Source organism: Stegostoma tigrinum, chromosome 6, assembly GCF_030684315.1.
Source record: "Stegostoma tigrinum isolate sSteTig4 chromosome 6, sSteTig4.hap1, whole genome shotgun sequence".
In the NCBI taxonomy this organism is placed as follows: Eukaryota; Metazoa; Chordata; class Chondrichthyes; order Orectolobiformes; family Stegostomatidae; genus Stegostoma; species Stegostoma tigrinum.
This window is the reverse complement of record NC_081359.1, coordinates 88,790,425-88,801,638: the sequence shown is the minus strand read 5'-3', so window position 1 is coordinate 88,801,638 and position 11,214 is coordinate 88,790,425.

Here is an 11,214-nt window from a genome sequence, read left to right as displayed (position 1 = left end):
TAATTTTTTTACTGTTATTATTTGTAATTATTCGTTAATTATCCACAAACTTTGTAAACTTTCCTGTCTGATTTTGCCTGTCTGAACCCATGTAACTACACTGTTTTGTTTTCTTAACTTACACATTAGATCTCTAAATCTCCTTGCAGCCAGTTCCCAAAGACTTCAGTTTTGCTGTGGCACCTGTCACACTGTGTCAAATGTGGCCTTGATACTAAGGACAGTCACTATCACCTTGCTTCTAGAATTCAAAACTTTCATTCTTGATTGGAGTAAGGCTGCACTGAAATCTGAAGTTGGGTGGGCCTGGCAGAACCCAGACTGAACATTGGTGGTCAGCTGCAGTTTCATAGCTTTTCCATCAAATCTTCTGTCACTTTGCTGAAGATGGATTTGTTCTGCTTTCTGTGGATTTATATTACTTGGACAATTTTCCACATTGCCGGCCCCAAAACAAATTGAGTTGGGTGCAGTTACTTCTGGAGCGCAAGTCACCACAGCCAGGATGTTACGAAGGCCCATACTTTTGCAATACTCACTGTCTTCATGATTTATTGATATTACATTGGAATTAATCATATTGACTGCAGACTGGCATCACCTGGAGACTTCGGGACGAGGCTGAGATGGATTGTCCATTTATTACTTCTGGCTGAAAACTGTTTCACATTCTTCAACACTGCTTTTACACTGATGTTCAGGACTTCATCATCATTAAGGAAAGAAATGTTTGAAGACAATCCTTCTCCCATTCGTAATTTAAATGTCCATCACTATTCACAAAACACACTTCTGATTTAATTTATTGGTTGTGGGAATACAGAACTCTGTCTCTAATATGGTCTTTCCACTGGTTAGCATGGGTTTATTGTAGCTTTACCACATTGGTATCTCATTGTAAGATGTGCCTGGTGCTGTACTTAGTATGTGAATTTACGCTACTCATTGACGCATTAGCCCCTTACTTGATGGTGATGGTGGAATAAGGAACATGCTGGGCCATGAGGCTACAGATTGTGGTTGAATGTAATTTGTCTGCTGCTTCTGACCAATAGCACCTCATGATGGCTCGGTTTGAGCTGCTATATCTATTCTGAATCTATCCTCCTAAACATGGTGGTAGTGTCACACACCAGGAAGGTATCTCACTGAAAATGTGACCTCAACACCATGAGGTTTGTGTAGTATTCTCCCCCATACAAATACATCTACTGATAAATGCATCTGTAATAGGCAAATTGTTCAGGGCACGGTCAACTACTTCCCTCTGGCATGGTCAGCTCAGTAACAGGTTATGCTATTGCACCACTCTTATGGACACTGGAGTACATTCTGTGCCCTTGCTACCCTTAGTGGTTCTTCCATGTATGTATTCAATGCGGATGAGTCATCAACTGAGGAGCCCGGGGTGCAGCTGCAAACGGTCATTGGTAATCAGCAGGGAGATCCTTCACCATGATCAAACTGATGCCAAGAGACTTCACAGTGTCTGCAGTCAATGATGAGGTCACCCAGGGCAACTCCTTCCTGGCTGTATACCACTGAACTGCAACCTCTGCTGGGTTTGTTCCAGGGATGGTGATGATGGAGCCTGATACATTGGCCCCAAGATCTGATTAGCTGAGTATGACTATATCAGCTGGTTGCTTTGCACATCCGTGGGACAGCTCTCCTAATTTTGACACAATTCCTCAAATAAAATTTAAAGGGGTTTGCAAGATTTGCTGTGAACTCATGTTCAGTGCTTTGATCTATGAGAATGGTCTGTCAATCTGATTTTCATTCTTATTCAGCGTTTCCTTAGTAGTTTAAGACAACTGAGTGACTTGCTGAGCCATTTCAGACATCTGCGGTTTTGTGGTGCCGTGTAAGCTGGACCTGGGTCATAGTTCTTATCCCGAGGGATATGGTAACCCAGATGGCTTTTTATGTCAAGCTAGTAGTTTCATGATCATCATTACTGATACCAGCTTTTCATTGCACATTTATTAATTAATTGAGTTAAAATTCCCCAGATTTGAACTTTCAACTTAGAACCCAGGCCTCTGGATTACTGATTCAATAATGCAACCACTATGCAACTATAACTATGAAGAAATTGCTGGAGAATCTCAGCAGATCTTACAATATCCGTGGAAGGAAACCAGAGTTAACATTTCAAGTCATGTGAAACTTCTTCAAGCTCTGAAGAAGGGTCTCTGGACTCAAAATTTTAACTCTGTTTTCTCTCCATAGATACTGCCAGACCTGCAGAGTTACTCCAGGAATTTCTGTTTCAGATTTCCAGCATCCACAGTTCCTTGTTTCATTTTAGCATTTATTTCACCATGCTATTGTTCTTCTTTTGTATTGCTTAGTAGAACACCGTAGTGCATTATAAATTAGAGCACTGGGACAATTTTCAAACACCTTAAATCACACACTAGTTGTAAGCGGTCTAGATCGGCTCCCTTGTAGGCAGAAATCAAAAAAACTTTCAAAATTCAGTAATATTGATATTTATTTCATTGTCTTGTTGAAGGAAACCATAAGCCTATTGACGCAACAAATAGAAATGTCAAACTAAATGACTGAACAAGATTTCTTAAAGTCCCAAGTGGTATTTCATGTCGCAAATGTTTCAACATTTTATTGCACTTGACCAGAACATCATAAGACTTCAGATAGTGTTTTACATTTACCATCATTTGGTATCATTTGATATTCTCTGGCCATCTGTAGTCCATCTTCCAACACCATCCTCCCAATCCCCTCCATGTTTCCATTTCTCCGTCCATTGTGCTGGTGTCAGTTATAGTCAACTCCCAAGGAATAAAACAGTAGTGTTAGTGGAATCAGGAGAATGTTATATTTATTGATCACTGGGTGCTGCTAGGAGCACAATATCATTTAAACAGTCATGAGCAGGAGAATCATTCTGTAGCACATACAAACTGTTTTATCATGCAACAAAATAGGAGTATTATCCAAATGAATTTTACATCTGAGACATTAACACACAATTGAGTCTGTCTACAATGGCTGCAATTGCATTTAATCAGTTGAATTGTTATGCTTTCATTTTAAATTTCAATAATGTTTGATTAAATAACCCAAACTTGAAAAATAAGTTTCGAGTATAATTCTGTCATAGAGTTGTAGAGCATGGAAACAGACCCACTCCACCATTTAAAGATCTGAAGTTATGCATGGGACTGAACCACTCATCTGGATGGGTCCAGCCATGACAATAACGCAAGGACATACAACGATACAGATTAGGAGACACTGGCCATTCAGCCCTTCAGGTCCATTCCACCATTCAATACGGTCATGGTTAATCTATTTGTACTGCGAATTCTATATTTCCATCTACCCTCAAGCTTATTAAGGATCTCGATGCCATACAGATTAGATCAATTCATTTGATCAGCCCTCTGCTGCAGCAATCAATATCCATGCCTTCTATCACAAGTGAGATCAGAGAGTAGGATGCAGTCATTCAGACTGGAGAAAAATGGAAGTCTTAGAGAGAATCAGAGTGAGGTTTTTTAAAATTATCAATGAGTTTAACAAAATAGTTATTTAAAGAAAGGGGAGCAGTGTACTGGGTTGGATGATCAGCCATCATAGTTTTAACAGCAGAGCAGGCTTGAAGGGCCAAATGGACCACTGTTCCTCCTATTTTTCTATCTTAAGTTAATGTTTCCACTTTAGAGAGAAACAAAATCTAAGGCATTCAATCCAAGATAGTTATTAGGAGGTTGAATAGAGAAGTCAGGAAAAATCTTTTTAGTGAAACACTGATTGGAATGTGGGACTTACTACCTTAGGGGTTACATGAGGCAAACAGGTTAGATTCTTTCGAAAGGAAATAGGACAAATACTCAAGGGAAAGATAAACAGAAAGATATGCTGAAAGGCTAAGATAAAGTAGATGTAATGGTAAGTAGCCTATGGAACATAAATATCAGCACAAGCTAATTGAGTCAAATGGCCTGTTTCTCTGCTGTAAATACTAAGTAATGCTCTGTAACCATAGAGCATAGCTCAGTTGGTTGGACAGTTGGTTTGCAATGCAGACTGAAGCCATCAGAGTGGGTTCCATTCCCTGACTGGCTGAGGTTTCCACTGGAGGATTCTCCTTCTTAACCTCTTCTCCTCACCTGAGGTGTGATGACCCTCAGTTAAACCACCACCAGTTACCTTCTGAAGAGAAAGCCGACTTGCAGTTCTCTGCGATGTTGGTGACTTTACCTTTACTTCACACAGTCTGCTAAAACTCACTGAGCTTACTTCAAAAGCACCTCCTTCCCATGTGATATCTAAGTTTAAAAACAGCAGCAACAATGTTGTAAGAACACCATCACTCATAAGTTATTTTACAAGTATCACTGTTACTTCATTATAACTGGATCAAAATTCTGGAATTCAGTGCCTAACATCATTCTAGAAGAGCATCAACACAATAACTTTAACATTTTAAGGGGTCGCTCCCAGCAAATTCTCAAGGCAACTGAGGTGTAATAAATCTGGAACTACCCTCATCCCGAAATCCAATAAAACAAATTCATGTGAAAATTTAATATTGGCTGGTATGTCTGTTTGGTATGAAAAAGATCTCATTGCCTTTGTAATCTTCAATAAAATTAAAGAATCCAGTAGAAAAATACATACTTTTGATTTTTATTTCACTGAATTATGTTTAATATTTGGTAGTATAAGGGAAATATGGGAACAAGGAAAGGAATAAGAGTTTGAATGACTAGGAATTTGGGAACCAGCAAAAGAAGCAGAAGCTTGGGATGTAGAAAATCATTGTACTTATCACATTAAAATGCATTACGAAGAAAAATGATAAGACCATAAGAAATAGGAACTGGAATCACGATTTGGCCCTTCAAGCCTGCTATGCCATTCAATAGGATCATGGCTGATCTGACACTCCTAATATCCACTTCCCTGCCTTTTCCCCATAACCCCAGATTCCTGTACTGATCAATTATCCATCTACCTCAGCCTTAAATGTACACAAGGAGTCTTCTCCCACACCTCTCTGTGGCAAGGAATTTCAAAGACTTACAATCCTCTAAGGGAAGAAATTCCTTCTCATCTCTGTCTTATATTGGGCTCCTTTATTCTGAGACTATGCTGTCTGCTCCTTGACTCAACCATGAGGGGAAACATCCTCTCAGCATTTATCCTGTCAAGCTCCTTGAGAATCCTATATATCTCAATGAGATCACATCTCATTCTTCTAAACTCCAGCAAAGTTATCATAGACAGAACAAGCCAAGACACTGCCACTGAATATCCCCTGATAGACAGTGGCTATTGATATATAGGCAGCTATTGCACATTCAAGGCCCCACAAATTGCAAATAATTTAACTACTCAGCAGTCGTGTAATGATCCTTAGGCCGTTAACTTGCATCTATAGTAAAAATAATTTATTACTTACATAACCAGGATGTTTCAGTTGATTAATCAACATCAATCTTGGAGTGTTAAATTATACGGATAGATTGTATAAACTTGTGACCACTCAAATGTAGGCTCATAGAATGATAGAGCACAGGAGAAGGCCATTCTGCCCATTAGACCCATACCAATACATTGAAAGAGCTGTGCAATTCATTGCAATTATTTTTTGCCATGTTTGCTTCCACCACCAATTAGGCAGTGCACTTCTATTCAGGACAGGATATTTTTCCTTACGTCATTCTTGGTTCTTCAGACACATCACTTAGAATAATGTCCTTTTTAAATAACTTTTCAGCCATTGGAAACAGTTTCTCCTTATTTACTCTATCAAAACACTTCTTGACTTTGGATCAATCTCCTAAATCACTATTTAACCTCTCCTGCTCTAAGGACAGCAAACCCAGTTTCTCTAGTCTCTCCAAATAACCAAAATGTTTCATCTCTGGCACTACTTCTGCAAATCTCTGCTACATCCTGCAATAACGACTTGACATCTGGTTCCCAGATGTGGCCACAATGTTCCAGCTGTGAACAAACCTACATTTTATAAGGCTTCAGCATGACTTTCTTCTTTTAGTACTTTATGCCTACATTTAAAAAGCCAAGAATTTCCATAAGACTTATTTTTTTAAACAGTCTTCAACATGCCTTCTTCAAAAATGTTTAGCTGCAGCCCCATTCTTTCTGGAGGGAGCTGGTTAGCTCAGTTGGCTAAACAGCTGGTTTCTAATCCAAAATGATGCCAACATCATGGGTTTAATTCCTGCACTGGCTGAAGTTACCATAAGGGCTCTATCTAGAACATAGAACATTACAGCACAGTACAGGCCCTTCGGCCCTCGATGTTGTTCCAACCTGTCATACCGATCTCAAGCCCATCCAACCCACACTATTCCATGTATGTTCATATGCTTATCTAATGATGACTTAAATGTACCTAAAGTTGGCAAATCTACTACTGTTGCAGGCAAAACGTTCCATTCCCTTACTACTCTCTGAGTAAAGAAACCACCTCTGACATCTGTCCTATATCTTTCAGTAAAGAAACTACTCTCTGAGTAAAGAAACTACTCTCCTCACCTGAGGTACAGTGACCCTCATGTTAAACCACCATTTGTTGTCTCTCTCTAATGAGAGAGCAGCCCTACTTCGGAGGACTAAGGCAAAATTACCTCTGCCTTATTTACTTCCCTCTGTTCCCGTGCTCTCTTTAAAATTGTGGCTTTTCATTCGTATTGCCACGCCTCATTCTTCCCACCAAAATGAATTCACACGTCTCTACAGCAAATATTTGACAGATTCAAATTTAATCACTTTGCTTGACTGTTTATATCTTCCTGATGTGTGTTACAATCTCATTGTTAATTACAATTTTAAACTTTGTGTCACCTGCAAAGGTTGAATTTAGGTCCAGTTTACCCAAGTTCTTAGAGTACAGATATCATGCTGAACTGATATAGGACACTGATTAGGCCTTCGCTGGAGTATTGTGTGCAGTTCTAGTGCTACACCAAAGGAAGGATGTGAATACACTGGAGTGCAGATAAGCTTTACAGGAATGTTTCCAGGGATGAGATACTTCAGTTTTGAGGATAAATTAGAGATTGTTTTCCTTGGACGTGGGAAGGCTGAGGGGAGATTTGATAGAAGTTTTCAAAGTTATGAGCGGTTCCAGAACCTGATGGCACAGGTTTGAAGTGTTTTGCAAAAGGCGCTAAGACGAGATAAGGAAAACCTTTTTCACACAGCGAGTAGTTAGGGTATGGAGCGCACTGCCTCGAATTGTGGTGGAAGGTGGTCTAATTGAAGCATTCAAGAGGGCATTAGGCAATTATTTAAATAGAAATGATTTGCAGGGTTGGAGGGAAAAAGCAAAAGCTTGGTAAAAATCCGAAATGCTCAGACAGTCGGTGCAGATACCAGGCATCAAATTGCCTTCTTATGTTAATAATTCTGTGAGAGATATAAAGTGTGTGTGTGACAGAGATGGGGAGTGTGCAAGGGAGTGAGGGTGGGAGGAGGAGAGGGGCATCTGTGAGAGTTCCAGAGCCAGAGTGGAAGAACATTGTCCTTAGTCCTGAGTGACTGCCAAAGAAAAGATAGAGTGATGAAGTGTGAGTGAGTATGAATCCTGAGATCAGGAGTTAGCTCCACATGCACACACACACACTGCAAAAACCTAACCACACACATTTTTGGGAAAGAAGGCATACCTAGGCTGAAAGGCAACCTACCTCTGTCCCTGTTGTTGTATAAATTCTGCAAGGCCACCTTGGACTGTACACCCCCAAAGGCAAATCAATGTTACACAAGTGTTAGAGATAATGGGAACTGCAGATGCTGGAGAATCCAAGATAATAAAGTGTGAAGCTGGATGAACACAGCAGGCCAAGCAACATCTCAGGAGCACAAAAGCTGACGTTTCGGACCTAGACCCTTCATCTGATGAAGGGTCTAGGCCCGAAACGTCAGCTTTTGTGCTCCTGAGATGCTGCTTGGCCTGCTGTGTTCATCCAGCTTCACACTTTACACAAGTGTTAGTTGAACATACTCAAGCACTGAAACTTCATCCATGCACTTGATTTATGCTTCTAGCCATATTATTCATTTACAACTGCTTTGGGTACAAAATTGGCTTGAAGGTAGGTGACAGAGAGGGTGGTGGTACAGGGTTAATTTTGGACTGGAGGCCTGTCACCAGCAGTGTGCCACAGGGATCAGTGCAGGATCCACTGCTTTTTGTCATTTATATAAATCATTTGGATGTGAATACAGGAGGTATGGTTAGTAAGTTTGCAGATGACACCAAAATTGGATACAGTGGACTGTAAGGAGTACAGTGGGACGTTGATCAAATGGGCCAATGGGCCAAAGAGTGGTAGATGGTGTGTAATTTTGGTGGTGCTGCATTTTGGAAAGGCAAATCAGGGCAGGCCCCATACACTTAATGGTCCTGGGGAGTGTTGCCAATCAAAGAGACCTTAGGATGCAGGATCATAGTTCCTTGAAGGTGGAGTCACAGGTTGACAGGGTAGTGAAGAAGCCATTCAGCACACTTGCCTTTATTGGTCAGTGCATAGTGTTTAGGAGCTGGGATGTCCTGTTGCAGCTGTACACAACATTGGTTTGGCCACTTTTGGAATTCTGTGTTCAATTTTGGTCTGCCTGCTATAGGAAAGTGGTTAAACTTGAAAGGGCGCAGAAAAGATTTACAGGGATGTTGCTGGTGTGGGAGGGTTCAGCTAAAGGGAGAGACTGAATAGGCTGGGGCTATTTTTCCCTGGGGCATTGGAGGCTGAGGGGTGATCTTAGAGGTTTATAAAATCATGACGGGCATGGTTAGGGTGAATAGCCAAAGTCTTTATTATCAGGTAGCGGAGTTCAAAGCTAGAGGGCATAGGTTTAAGATAAGAGTGGAAAGCCATAAAAGCAGCCTAAGGGGCAATCTTTTCATGCAGAGGGTGGTGCTTGTATAGAATGAGGTGCCGGAGAAAATGGTGGAGGCTGGTACAATTACAACATTTAATAGGCATCTGGTTGGGTATATGAATAGGAAGAGTTTAGAGGGATCTGGGCCAAATGCTGGCAAATGGGACTAGATTGCTTTAGGATATCTGGTTGGCATGGATGTGATAGGTCAGAGGGTCTGTTTCCATACTGCACAACAATATGTTTTCAAACCTGGTTGACTGTTGAAGAAATACTTGTTTAGCAAAGTGTCAGGAACCAACTGCATGCAACCAGTAGCATGATGGCAGCCCAGTTGAAGTACTCATGCATACATCTCAACAACAACAAATTGTACATGTATCATGCCTTCAACAAAGAATAGAATCCTTGCAGTACAGATAGAGGCCATTCAGCCAAATGAGTCTGCACCAACCCTCTGAAGAGCATTCCACTCAGACCTAGCCCCAACCCCCACCCTAGCCCCAGAAACTTGCATTTCCCATGGCTAATCCACCTAGCCTGCACACCCATGGACACCATGGGGCAATTTAGCATGGCCAATTCATTTAAGCTGCTCATCTTTGGATTGTGGGAAGAAACTGAAACACCCAGTAGAAATCCGCACAGACACAGGGAGAATGTGCAAACTCCACACAGATAGTCACCCAAGGCTGGAATCAAACCTGGGTCCCTGGTGCTTTGAGGCAGCAGTGCTAATCATTGCACCACTCAAGACATTCCATGACATTATAAAATGAACACTGAAACCAGGAGTGTTATTAGCAGAGTGACTACAAACAATGTCTTTAAGAGAATCTCAAAAGAGAAAATATTAAGGTGGAAAGATTTAGAGAGGGAATTCAGAGCCCTTCTGGTTCCAGTTATAGGGTGAAGGGATTTAATAATGCATCAGAAGGCCTAAGTACTATGAATTGCTAACTTCTAAATCCAATATGTATTTCTCTTACCAGAAGCCAGATGATACAAATCAGAATTTCAATTTTTATTTACTTCTAAAACACTGAAACATGAAGTATTTTTAGCTCAGTTCCCCAGTGTGTCTTGATGCCATTTATATAACTTGGCTTAAACTATCAGTGAAGATAATAAAATAGCATGCGAGTGCATTCACTGAGGGAATTCAGTTGTGGAAAATGTACAAAGATAATCAAGAGGGATAAGATTTATGACCATCTGGAAGAGCATGGCTTGATCAAATACAGTCAACACGGCTTTGTGAGGGGTAGGTCATGCCTTACAAACCTTATCGAGTTTTTTGAGGATGTGACTAGTAAGGTTGATGAGGGTCAAGCTGTGGATGTGGTGTATATGGACTTCAGTAAGGCATTTGATAAGGTTCCCCATGGAAGGCTCATTCAGAAGGTCAGGAGGAATGGGATACAGGGGAACTTAGCTGCTTGGATACAGAATTGGCTGGCCAACAGAAGACAGCGAGTGGTAGTAGAAGGAAAATATTCTGCCTGGAAGTCAGTGGTGAGTGGGGTTCCACAGGGCTCTGTCCTTGGGCCTCTACTGTTTGTAATTTTTATTAATGACTTGGACGAGGGAATTGAAGGATGGGTCAGCAAGTTTGCAGACGACACAAAGGTCGGAGGTGTCGTTGACAGTGTAGAGGGCTGTTGTAGGCTGCAGCGGGACATTGACAGGATGCAGAGATGGGCTGAGAGGTGGCAGATGGAGTTCAACCTGGATAAATGCGAGGTGATGCATTTTGGAAGGTCGAATTTGAAAGCTGAGTACAGGATTAAGGATAGGATTCTTGGCAGCGTGGAGGAACAGAGGGATCTTGGTGTGCAGATACATAGATCCCTTAAAATGGCCACCCAAGTGGACAGGGTTGTTAAGAAAGCATATGGTGTTTTGGCTTTCATTAACAGGGGGATTGAGTTTAAGAGTCGTGAGATCTTGTTGCAGCTCTATAAAACTTTGGTTAGACCGCACTTGGAATACTGCGTCCAGTTCTGGGCGCCCTATTATAGGAAAGATGTGGATGCTTTGGAGAGGGTTCAGAGGAGGTTTACCAGGATGCTGCCTGGACTGGAGGGCTTATCTTATGAAGAGAGGTTGACTGAGCTCGGTCTCTTTTCATTGGAGAAAAGGAGGAGGAGAGGGGACCTAATTGAGGTATACAAGATAATGAGAGGCATAGATAGAGTTGATAGCCAGAGACTATTTCCCAGGGCAGAAATGGCTAGCACGAGGGGTCATAGTTTTAAGCTGGTTGGTGGAAAGTATAGAGGGGATGTCAGAGGCAGGTTCTTTACGCAGAGAGTTGTGAGA